The following is a 13744-nucleotide window of genomic DNA, read 5'->3' on the forward strand; positions in this document are numbered from 1 at the left end:
ATATACAGAGAATCAGTTTCCTTCGATCTAAGCTGTGTATCATACCATAAAATTCCCATTCCGTTCTCGTCAGGACAAGCATATTCCCTTCAGACGTTCGTCGTCCTTCTTATCGCTGACATCATTTTGCCGGAGTCTACAAGCGACCTCGGAGCAATGCAAAGAATCAATTTCCTTCTTTCGATCCAAGTTATAAAGTCATTCATACCATATCATACCATAAAGTTCACATTCCATTCTCGTCAGTATATTCCTTCAGACGCCTGTCATTTTTGTAGTCATCATTTTATCAGACCCCAATCAGCTCCGGAACAAATTTTTAATGGTTTCTAGCTATTAGGCCGAGAATCCTCTTGAGAAAAATTCGATTTATTCCCCTCATATACAAAGAATCAATTTCCTTTCTTCGCCCCGTCCTGTCTACCGTATCATAAAACCGCATTCCATTCTCCGCTAGTCAGGTATATCCCCTTTCAACAGCCCATCATCCTTCTTGTCGCAATTTTATCGCACTTCCGATCAGACCCCGGAACAAATTCTCCTCAGGTGTCCGCCATCTTTGCACACGCTATTTTGTCGGACCCCGAACAGCCCCAGATACTTTCACCTCTTCCCCCTATCTTTTCGTCTAGCATTTCGACAACCAATCACTCCCCGGGCAGCTTTGGGAGCGTCCAATCACACGCCAGGCAACTATGGGAGAATCCAATCAGAACGCACCACTAATTACCTAATTATCTCCGGCCACGCCCCTCAACCAATCAGAACGCTCCATTTCTACGTGGAGGCCCTATCTTGATAGCTGGAGGCCACGCCCCTGGCGCCAGTGGGAAAGTGGTGGGTTTGTTTTGATGCCCCATAACAGCCCACATACTACTAACATTCATTAATCAGATCTATCATATTTTAAGTTAAAATGCTGTATTCACTTATTTCATCATTTCAGTAGCAGATTCCATCCCAATATAGAAATGAAGCGGGCATCGAGCAGAATCCAAGTAGAATGGGTGACCGGTTTAGAAACATGTGGTGATACGAGAAAGGATATTTCATTACTTTCTCTCATTTTTTTCATTTATTATAAATCACGTATATTACAGATTTTCAGTATTAGCAGTCAATATCGTAATTTTGTCGTCATAAGTATGCATATTTTAATCTGTTTATATATAATCATAAACAAAAAAATTTTTTTTTAATGTAAAGAAATTTTTTATTACATCTAAAAAATATATTTTATTTTTTGAAAAAAGATTTTCGTTGCACAACCAAACTATTTCTTTAATCTTAACAAAAAGGAACAACCAAGAAATTTCTTCAAATCAAAGAAGATTTTCTTTGATCATATAGCAATGTACAAATTTCTTTAATTCGAACAAATTTTTTTTATATCTAAGAAACTTTTCTCTGGGTGCATGAGCTTTTAACGTATATAATTCAAAAAATCTTTTATTTCATTAAAAAATAATTTTCTTAATTTAAAATAACTACAACAACTAAATTATTTCTTATATTTCTGTCAGTATTTCCGTCGAATTAAACAATTATTTATTTTATTTAAACAAATAATTTATTTACCTTAAAAAGGGCTAATAATGTCATTTTTTTAATCAAATAAATTTTCATTTTAACATAAAAAATTAAATTAAAGAAACGATTTTTTCAATTTAAATATAATTTTTCTCTGGATATGTACTCGACATATCGAAAATCTGCTTGTACGAATTTCATCACGAATATACCTATGTCACCGCTTTATTGCGAGAAATGCAAGATCATGTACACCAACACGGATAGTCTCATATACTACATCGAGTACGACGATGTGTACGAGATGATGAAACGCGATATTGCTAGATTCGACACGATCCGACGGACAACACGTACGAAATGCCTTTCGTGAATAAAAAAGTACCCGGCCTAAAGGACGAAAATAATGGTGCGATAATGACGGAATTCGTTAGACTCAGAGTGAAGATGTACGCGGTGAGAGTAGACAGTAAAAATACCAAAAAGGCGAAAGACGTCATAGACGCAAACAATAACGTTTGACGATTATACCCAGTGCTTGAACGAAGAGATCAAAGTGACTCATCGCCAGTCATGTATAAGATTCAAGCTACACCAAGTATATACGGTGTCCGAGTCGAAAATCACTTGAGTCCGTACGATGACAAACGATACATCGTACCGGATTCGACGGAGACGTTACTGTGGGGACATTGGCGGATTCTGTTGTAATATACATATATATAATGTACATATATTTTTATATTTTATACCTATATAGTTGACATATAATAGTTTATACGTATGTATGTAGGTATGTACGTTTGTATGTATGTACGTATGTTGTACGTATGTATTTCATGTAGTTTTATATATTATCATAAATTTTATCATTGTTACCATACATGTACAGTTTTTTATGAAAATGTAGAAGAAAAAAAAGACTTTGTATTCATTCATACATTATATATTTATTTTTAATATGTTGTAAAAATAAAATGAATTAAATCACACTGCTTTTGTTTATCCAAGAATTGTGCGATCCATCGAATCCCAGCTACTTGACGTAAATCTTGTCTCCCTTCCTATGTAGTACTTTCTCTACGAGATACACGTCCGGATGAGTCGCGCGATGCAACTCATACTCGTAGAACGCTCCAGCGACGAATTTTCCGCGATAATCCTCGAGCAGATAGGTTACGGGATTAGTATGCTGCATTTTAATGATCTTAAACACCTCAGTGGTCCAATTTGGCGTGTAACTTTTTCGAAAACTGTCTTGTACTTGCACACGCGTACCGAATCGCCTATTTTGAATTTTGCTGGATCTGCGATCTTTATCGCGCTGTATACCATGTCCAAGAATCTTTTAACGATCACGGGAGTTACGTCAACGAGTTGCATGCCGATAGTGCGATGCTTATACGCGTTGTAATCTGACACGACGCGGTAGCGCGTCGACTCACTTGTAAGTGCTGTTGAGTATAAACACATGTCGTTCTTAAGCATGTGATTGAACTATTCGACGATCGATGCTTTCAACACGGTATATGTGGAATAATGATTAACGTTGTGCTTTTTCAAGAGTTTCTGCACATCAGCATTGTAAAACTTCTTCCCCATATCCGTTTGCAAGTTTCTCTTCCTGTATCTTTCATTCTCTCGAATTATCTTAGCACTAACATTAGTTGCCTCGCTTCTGACTTTGCTCTTGAGCGGTATGGCCCAGGCGTACTTGCTCAACGCATCAATGACAATAAGTATGTAGTGATAGCCTCCGTTAAAACTCGAGTACGGACGCATCTCAACGATATCAGCCTGTCACAGATCGTCGTATCCCCGAATTATGACACATGGAATCGTTATATCTTCGTGGAAAATTTTTTTTCGCTGGAGCGTGCAATTCCTCAACAAGTTGTTGTTTCTCGGAATTAACATTTTTTTCACGTCCATCAGATTTTGAAGATCTCATGTTTCGACGATGTTTAATAGTAATATGTGTAAATAAGATATACGATTTAAAATTGTTTTTTTCCTCACTGACGCCAATTGATTGGCTCGTCGACTAATTTATAATAATGCCGGCTTCGCGAAGTTTCTCGATGATCGACAGCATCTCGTTATCGTGAGCGTTGTGATCAGCTCGGTAGCGTCGAGCAATCGAAATCGATCCACCAACTCATTGGGATCATCCCAATGCACGTGATCAATCTTGTTATCATTTAACTTCATAATGGATGGTATATTGCCCACGCCTGCACCCTTTTTATCACTTCTTTTATATGTAGATACGAGCGGAGCGATGATATTAATGTATTTGTATCCCTTGTTGCCCATGATGGGATTATAGACGCTGTGGTCACGTTTATGAGCATTTGTTGTTAACAATATACTTTTATATGTTTTTTTTGTCATTTTTAAAACAAGACAAACAAATTTTAACTAAAAATAAAATAACAATTCTATAAACAATTAAATGTTATAAACCAAAATATAATTCCACATAAACACCCTTATAATAATATAAAACAATAATTATAATAATACTTAAAATAATAAATAATACACCATTAATAAATATAAAATTTAAATTTAATTCCCATCCTTAAATTTCTAAAAAAATAATAAAAAAAATTTAATCCCTAATACCCAAATTATTACACATATAATCAATGGTAAAATAATTTTTCAACACAAATATATCAATTCATCATATCGTATCCGAGGTAATAATCCTCGTATAAAAATAATCAATCTTATTATTAAACCAATAAAAATAAATATATATTTCGGTAAATATAGCCTCATCGGGAAGTCTCTTGAAGATCGTATAATCCTCAATTCGTATAATCCTGGTGTACCATTGTATCTCACATTGTCTATGATTATGGAATCATTTTTGTCAACGTCAAACTTTTTGTCACCGAGCATCGTACCACTTTTGTTGAAATAGACACTATACACATTATCGATCGCTTTATCTACCTTCTTGGTCGTCACCAAGAAGAAAGCTTACGTACCTTTGTTCCAATCTAGTCCTAGTTGATCATGAAGCTCTTCACGGCTTCCTATTTGCATTTGCAAACCTATTTAATGGTTGTTTCGAGTAATGGTTTACTGACGTCTTTTGTTACAAAAACATCTTCGTTTCGTACAAACAGCGGTATTTTCGATGATTCTTTAGATAGTTCTTTCGATGATTCTATCGGTGATTCTTTCGATAGTTCTATCGATGTAGAATCGAACGTGAATGAATCTGACGTGATGTTCAATTATTTTGTACATCACTTTTTAGGCGGCGTTAATTTCAACTATCCAACACCTGTCCAATACGAATCTCTGTTAGTAGTAGTATCGTCATCGTCGTCATCGCTGTTTTTACATTTCTTGTTCTTAATATCGATATCCTTTGCAACATTGGTTTCTTTTTTAATCAGATGAGATTTTTCGATGTTTTCGACAATATGTTTTAGAAGTTCGACGATGGGCTTGAAGCGTCTCTCCAACGTTACATCTTCATCTATTTTACCAGTTTTCAAAGCGCGATATTTTTTGCGAATCGAATCGCTCGTTTTCGCAACTGTTTTGCTATTTTCTTATGATCTTTGATGTTATCCATGTTGCATAGTTGACGCATCGACTAATCGCGTTATGATACTGCGAACGTGTTAAATTCTTTTCTGCTCATCTTATCGCCCATTAATAAGCGGACTGTCCTTATCTATCACTAGGTATTCGCGCTGCCAACAATCGCGGCATAATGCACAGAATTCATCGTACGACATATCGGTATTCACGTGATCATTGTAAACATGTTTCAAATTACCATCCTGTTTAAATAGAATCAACAGGTTCGCACTGTCGCGTATCAGATGTTTAGATATCTTTGCGTTTCTGACAGAAATAGAAGCAGTCGACATTCGAGTGGCGGCCCATCGAGAAATATTCTCTCCTTACATCTTGCTTATCACATGCAACATCGTCGAAGATGAAGATTGGGACGTGCCTCGCTCGGTGGAATGACGTCATTGTTGTCGGAGAACGTAAAATAGTCAATTTTGTCGATCGATCAACAAAGTTTCGAGATATCAATATTTTGGTTGTTGCAACAACTTCAAGTATACGTACACATTCTCGAAACGTACACCGTGCGGACTCTCAAGCAAGCTTATAAGAATTTTATCGCAATTTGACGGACCGCAAATGATAACGCGTATAGTAACACTTCACCATGCTTGCGCTTTGTCGCGATATCCCCCATCATTCGCGCTTTTTCGTCGCAGTTCACGACGCATATCGTCAGTGGCTGCTGCACGAATTTCATGTTCGTATTACTTAGGCTTCGATTGAACGCCTATTTATAGATGCACGAAATCGCGAATCGCTCAGTAGCAAAAATATATCTCTATCGCATCCTTCATATTTGAGACTTGAGCGCTGAGCAGTTACAATATATACCAAAGATCATACTGTTACGCATGTGCGGCGATATTGACCACATGTGGATAAGCTTCCGGACCATATAAAGGCGAATTTGGAGGTTCGAACTTATTGTTGCTGCATTATAATCATGGCAACGCACGCACATCGACGGTCTCACAAAGATAAAAGATTGTAGCATATGTCAGCAACAACATCGAACGAAAGCTGCGTTGGAAATCTACTCAATCGAGCGATAAACGTGCTTCCTTTCGAATTACATATTCCCGGTTATCAATTTTGCGATCCGGGTACTCGACTGAAAAAACGATTAGCCGGAGGTGAAATAAGCATAAATCCATTGGACGCGGCATGCCGTGAACACGACATTGCGTATTCTCGGAGCAATGATTTCGTCAATAGACACACGGTAAATAAGATACTTGCCGATAAAGCCCTAAGACGCGTCATCGCGAGAAATTCGACTCTGGGCGAGAAAGCTGCCGCTACAGCCGTTTGGCCAGCGATGAAAGCCAAGACGAAGATCGGCATGGGTATGAAAGCGAAGACGAGGAAAAAGCCAACAAAAAAGAAACGAATACATCTAACGGAAACGAGGCGGCGCGTTACCAATTCTGCCAATGTTGCGTGCGCTTGGATCCTTGATCCGCAGAGCGGCCAGCGTGGCGAAAGCGGTAAACGACAGGAAAGCCGCGCGACGTCAGCTCGAGGAACTGCAACATCACAATCGCGCAATGGAAACGCGCAGACAGGGACTGTATCTTGCTCCGTTCAAATACGGATAGGGACTATATCTCGCTCCGTACAAAAGCGGACGAGGCCTAACAGCAAAAAAAAAGAAAAAAAACGCTAAAAAGACAATAAAAATATCTACGGACGTAATCACTAACGTACAATTGGACCAGCTGGCGGGGCGTATACGCGTACCGTACTTCAGAAGTGTTTTCATGCGTAACACGTTACCGATTAGTGGCGCGCGTCGAAAGGAGAGCGATATCGTAAATCTGGACGATACGATGAGTCCTGGTACTCATTGGGTAATATACGCAAAGAGGAACGATCGCGTCGTGTATTTTGAGTTTTGGCAATTTTCGACCGCCCGAGGAATTGGTGCGATATTTCGGGCAGTGTTACGACAATGGAATACAATCAAACGTCCTATCAGACGATCAGAGCATCTACGGACAGCTGTATTTGTGGTTTCTCCAAATGGTCGACGTGAATTTAAAAAGTTCGACAAAATGTCGCGACATCTCAGTATTCGTCAATTGCTTTTTCTGTCATGTCGCTGAGCGGGAAGAACAAATTACTTTTAAGTTATAGATTTGAGCGATGATGACTACCAGCTTTAACAATTTTATCACACGATACCGAATGTAAACGCTTTGAACAATACATTTTATTTTGACGAAGACGACACAGAAATTATGATTCCCGATGGGTCGTACGAACTGCAGACCATAAATGAATTTTTTACGGAAACGTCCGCAATGCGTTTCTCTACGTTGAAGGAAGATTGACGAAGAACAGAGAAATTGACAGATCTGATGTAGTATTGGGAAATAATTGCATTGCATTCATGTTTGACGAAATTCGATATAAACTCAATGGTGTAGAGATTGATCGTAATAGAAACGTTGGAGTGACCAATCTTCTAAAAGGCTATCCATCGCTGTCAAGTGACAACTTTACTTAGCTCTGTGAAATGCTGGAATTGTCACAAGTAACTATAACGCAAAAACTCTAACAGCTGATGGATACTTCAATTTTTGTATACCGCTCAATATATTGTTTGGCTTTTGCAAAAATTACAAATGTATGGTAATTAACGCTCGTCACGAATTGATTTTGATACGAACGTGCAATGATAACAATTGTTTTATGGGAGATCGTGTGATGGAACCGTCACTGGAATTATTCAAAGTACAATGGCGAATGCCTCACGTTATGTTGAACGAAGTTAATAAACTATCCATGCTGCGGATCTTGGAAAGCGGACATCTGAGTATGAGTTTTTGTTCATGGGATGTGTATGAACCCTTTATTGTCGAACACGACGAAACATTCCTGGGCTATCAAGACTCAGCTCGAGAAGCCGTGATACGTCGTCTTTGCTCTACAGACTGACAGAAAAAAAACCACGAATGCATATAAATTTGTTTTCAACAATTGTAAATTGACCATAAAACTTTATCTTAACTCAGAATTTTATTCGTACGATAATCTGAATCTAGACTTTGACAAACATAGATATGCTGCCTTATATGACATGTATTACTTCCGTACATTTTATTATCAAATTGATAAAATATCATACCGCGAATCGTTATACAACTATATCTTTGCAAATTTTGTTGTGCAACCATTGACTGTTCGCAGCAAAATCCGTCAAAAGCGCTACCATAGATGTGCGATTAGAATTTGAGTTCAAAGAGAATGTACCAGCGAATACTATTGTCTCATCATATATGATCGCGTGATTTAATATAATCTACTGTTCAACGTAGTGCGCAAGATGACATAAATTGCAGCGCTAGTATATCGAGAGGCACTGTCGTGGCTCATCGCCAAGTATAAGCATCAGCGCTTCACGAGCGCGAGACCGGCCGTGTTTTTTTACGCGAACCTGCGAGTTGCTAAGTATCAAGATTATCAGACCTCAATAACAGCTGAATCAATCAAGTTCTGAATAGCAATCGATAGCTTGGGTTTAAATTATATAATAAAATTATATAATAAGTGTTTTTAATTTTTTTCTACGTGTCCTGTGAGTGGAGATATTCAAAGTCCGATTCTATAGAAATTTACTTTTAAGAAATATTATCGTTATTATTATTATCATCGTCGCCGTCTGTATGGGCTACGGTTACAATTTTCGCCACTACGAGGCAGCGGCGTTAGTGGTCAATCTTTCAGAGTGATGTTCGCATACGAGAGCGAGATAGAGCGATATGAGAATGAGCGAGACAGCGAAAGAGCAAGTGAGATAGTGAAAGAGCGATACGAGAGCGAGCGAGACATAAATTTTAATATTTAAATGAATATATATTAATAATAATAATAATAAAATAAAATAATGAATACGACTTGTGTAATGCGTAAGTTGATTCGAATATGCAAACGATTTCAAAAGATCGTTATCGTAAAGTTAAAAATGTTCCATAGATATTGTCAAAAATGGTTATTTCCATTCAAAAATTAGATGAAAAAGGCTCACAAAATACTGATTTGGTTTTGCATGGTTTTCAAAATATAGATAAGTTTTTCTGGCAAATGCCGTTTTACAATGTTTATTGCATATAAATGTTATCAAAAAGCTGTTACGAAACCTCGAAATTGTTACTTAAAGATTGAAAGGATGGGGGGAGGAAGGACGCACCGAATATTCTCTCACAGGTTACCGCTCTGGAGCGTGCCTGTGAGTCGGACGTACCGTACAGGTCAGCCGACCCCATATAGGTCAACGTCTTGGAAAAAACGCTATGACTCCGACTGCGTGACATTCGTCCATCGGTCCATTAATTTAGGTAAGAGAATTTAATTTCTTTTGCCTGGGATAGGACCATATACGATCCCCGAGAGCGGGCGAGAACGAGCGTGACGAGAAAATTAAGTTAAGAATGAATAAATTGATTTATTATTAAACATTTAATTAATTAATGTGAAAGAAACAAAATACAAGATTAAAACACAAAATACTTAAACATAAAGAAGAAATGATACGTACAATGATTACTCGGTAGATAACGGTAACGATTAATATTCTTTCAAATGCGTGCATATGAGTGGAAAAAAAAATGCATGTAAATGTAGCACGCGTTATAAAAGTACGGAGGTCGTCGGGCATGGCAGTTCGGGGTAAGACTCTACGTTAAAATATTTAGGACTATGCCTGATGTTTACAATATAAGTAAATAAAAAATAATTAAATAGAATAATTTAGCTAAACATTTGTGTAAGTGTAAAAGGGTTGAACCTTAAGCACGGTAGGCTCGGAAAGGTAAGTGAGGGAGCAAAGGGAAACGATTGATATTTAAGTGGTAATGAGTAGATTACAAATAATACTAATCCATGCGACTTACTACTGGGCTGATTACAAAGGAATGTTGTTGCAGATGAGTCGACTAAAGACAAAGCGGGAGTCAGGACCAGCGCCCACCGATTGGTCCTCTGCAGGATGCTCCTGGAATTTCTCGGTGAGGTAGAAGAAAGCAAGGGTGCACACAAAAAAAAGAAACATTCCCGTTTGGAATAAAATGATAATTAAAAGAAGTTACAAGTTTATTTTACTCGTCCCAATATTAAAATTTTAATAATTAAATTGCGGTTATTTCGGCGAGAATCAACAAAGGCTAAACCGAGAGTAAGAAGCGAATGCGAACGCGAACGAACGCGAAAGGACACGAATGTCCGTAAAAAGGTTTAAGATTGCTCGTGAAAAACTGACGGATAAGAGCGCATGAAGACTGCGGATCAAGAAGTGCTTTTCCTCCGAGGAGAATCTTAATCGTGAAGTCCACCGAATGTAACAAAGGATTTATTTAATTATGATAAGTTAGATATTATAAATTTATTTGGATACCGATATGAACAATGGAATAAATAGTTTGAGTACCTATGACAATCTTTATATCTTTATAGGAGAATATTTTTCGACTCCTTAAATTAAACGAGATGCATTCGAATTTCTTATTAGTCTTTGTACAAAATATGATTATCTCAAAAATCTAATACAGCATCAAATTACTTCTACTAGTCAATGCAAATTCTGTAGTTATACAAAAGTTACTATTGATAATAATTTATTTCTTTTTATTTCTATTAAAAATTTGAATAAAAAAAGTTAGTCTGAATGATTTATTAAATACATATATATTCACATTGGTGTCAGTTATATGATAAATTATGTGAATGTTGTGGAAAAAATAATATACTATTTAAAAATTAATTAACGTCGACAAAAGAAATACTTATAATTTGTCTAACTATTTTTTCATTAGAGGAAAATAAATTAATAAAGATATCACAGAAATTTAATTTATGTACTATACCAAATAACTAAAAATATAACTAAAATTAACTCACTTCCGAGCGCGGATAGCTTCGTAGTCGGTAATCAGGTGAGGAAGTGAAAGCGACAGAGATCTGAGTAACAATAATTCTTTTATTGATGTTTGCGATGGAGTGCGACAGAGATTATAATAAATATGTACAACTATCTTGCGATATTATCTATTCCTGACGATCGCGGTGTATAGCGCGGGGCTCGAGTGTTGCGTGACGCGGGGCGGGTGACATATGGTCGGTATGTCGCCGGCGCAATCAGATGGGTTTCGGACCACGCGGAGCGCGCGTGGTAAATTCCACGGCTGTTTTCACGGACAACTGATTTTGACAGGAAGGTTATCTCCGGGGTGCCGTCACTCTGACGGCGGGAATCGAGAGCGCTGTTTAATCCGTCGATTCAGGTGGAGGGATGTCGGATGACCTGACGAGACCAGGGAGTACCCTGGTGCTTGGAATTGTCGTCGAGAGTGCTCGACGCCACCGGGGTATTGTCACTCCGGTGTTTTGTCGGTCGTCAAGGAGCGCCCTGATAAATGTATCGAGTGACTGTATCGAAGTGCTCTTCGATACGTTCTCGCAAGATATTTGGAACTGAGCTGGTAAATCGCAGTCGAGCGTACTCGGCTGTGCTGGAGTGCTCCCCAGTACTTCGCGATTAACCAGGAGGTAGATAGGATGGTCGAGCGTACTCGGCCGTGCTGGGGTACGATTAATTTACTCGGTTTCGGATTCGGAAAGGTTTTTTGATTTCTCTTCGCATGATGCTGTGCTCGAGATGTCGGGAACGGGACAGGTATTTTCCGTGGAAAGCCCCTTTTATCCGAGATCGGCCGCGCTATTTCGATACGGAGCGGTTTCGGATTGGTCGATCTCGGGGTTGACTCCCCCTCCACGGATGGATTTTGGGGGGAGATTTTGGGGGAAGAATCAGAAACGAAGCTGGGATGATCCTTGTTCGTCGGCGCGGTGTTCGGCGCAATATGTGGAGCGCAGCGATTTTGTGGCGCAGTGTTCGGCGCGGTACGGGAAGCGCAATGATTCCGTGACGCGGTACTCGGCGCGATGCGGGGAGTGCACTCGCTTCTTGTCGCGGTAGTCGGCGCGATGCGGACGGTGTGTTCCGCGGGGAGCATGTTTAGCTCCTAAATGTGACATTTGGCGCGGTGCGGGCGGTGTGTTCCACGAAATCGAGCACGAGTTCGTCGAATGCCTGCGTGGATTCTCCGAGATATTTCGGAGAATCTTGTGTTTGTGCGTTTAAAAAATGGGCGCAATGCGTCGGTTTGCGACGGTGAATCGCACTCCGCTCGGTGATCGACGGCCCTCGACGGGTGGTAGGTTGAAGGAAGTCGGAAAATGAAGCGAGGGGGAGTCGCTTCGTTACAAAATATTAATAGCTAAAGAGTAGTATAAGATAATAAATGTTATATTTTATTTTGATACAGATATTAAGAAAGGTCATTACACAAATATGTGTAGAGAAGGAAAATCTTGGATTGAAATCTTGGATTGATGATGCGCAAGTTAAGAAAAAACAATGGCCCAGAGGTGCTAAAGATATTTATATATTATTCTTACAAAAAAGTTTAAATAAAAATATATATTAGGTGTACAAAAAAGTTCTGAGCTTTTTTTGTAAAATTCAATCTTTATTCAAAAACAAACAAAAAAATATTAATCAGCGAAATATTCCCCGTTTGCATCAATGATCTTTTGCCATCTTTCGGGTAACTTGCGAATTCTTTGACGATAGAAGCTCACCGGCTTCGAAGCGATAAAGTCATCAATGCATTTTCGTATTTCTTCAAATCTCACGAAATGTGTATCAGCCAAATGATGCTGCAGCGACCGGAATAGGTAGTAATCGGAAGGCGCCATGTCTGGGCTATACGCCGCGTGCGGGAGAAGTTCCCAACCTAACGCAAAGATATGGGTCCTGAGTCGCTTTCGCAACATGTGGTCGAGCATCGTCATGAAGCAAGATCACTTTACGACGTCCTTAGCCGGTAAATAGCCTCTTTTCTTCTAATGCATCGCTCAAATTGGTCAATTGTTGTTGGTAGCGGTCTGCCGTGATTGTTTCACCCGGTTGTAACAACTCGTAATACAACACACCTTTCCAATCCTACCAGATACAGAGCAAAACCTTCTTGACGTGGATATTGGGCTTTGGCGTTGATGTCGAGGGTTGACCAGGGTCAATCCATGATTTTCTACGTTTAGGGTTATCATAAAGAATCCACTTTTCATCGCCTGTAATGATTTTGTGAAAATCATTTTTCCGGAATTTTGAAAGCAAAGTGAGTGCAGTGTCACGCCGACGATTTTTGTTGTCTTCGGACAATTCATGCGGAACCCATCTGCCTTCCTTCTGAATCTTTCCCATCGTATGTAAACGTATGGAAATGATTTGCTGCGTGATTTGAACGCCAAGCTGTTCTGCAAGCTCCTTTTCAGTTTGCGCAGAGTTTATATCCAGCAGTGCTTGCAATTCGTCCGTTTCAATCTTTTGAGGGCGTCCAGCACGCGGTTCATCTTCAAGACTGAAATTTCCTTGGCGAAATTTTTGATACTATCTTTTACATGTAGTATGACTTACAGCGTTCTCTCCATATGCAACACAAATCATTGCAGTGGCTTCAGCAGCATTTTTCTTCAGATGAAACGCGAAGTGGATGGAAAATCGAATATGCTCTTTTGTTATTGCCATCGTGAACACTACTGATTT

The 13744-nt window shown here is 38.9% G+C and overlaps 1 protein-coding gene across 31 annotated transcripts in view; it reads right to left on the bottom strand.

Moving 5' to 3' along the window:
- pHCl-1 (pH-sensitive chloride channel 1) overlaps window positions 1–13744 on the bottom strand; it is a 1184550-nt gene that overhangs the window by 643717 nt on the left and 527089 nt on the right. The window lies entirely within an intron of this gene.

Source organism: Pogonomyrmex barbatus, unplaced genomic scaffold (assembly GCF_055798465.1).
Source record: "Pogonomyrmex barbatus isolate J1 unplaced genomic scaffold, ASM5579846v1 scaffold4, whole genome shotgun sequence".
In the NCBI taxonomy this organism is placed as follows: domain Eukaryota; kingdom Metazoa; phylum Arthropoda; class Insecta; order Hymenoptera; family Formicidae; genus Pogonomyrmex; species Pogonomyrmex barbatus.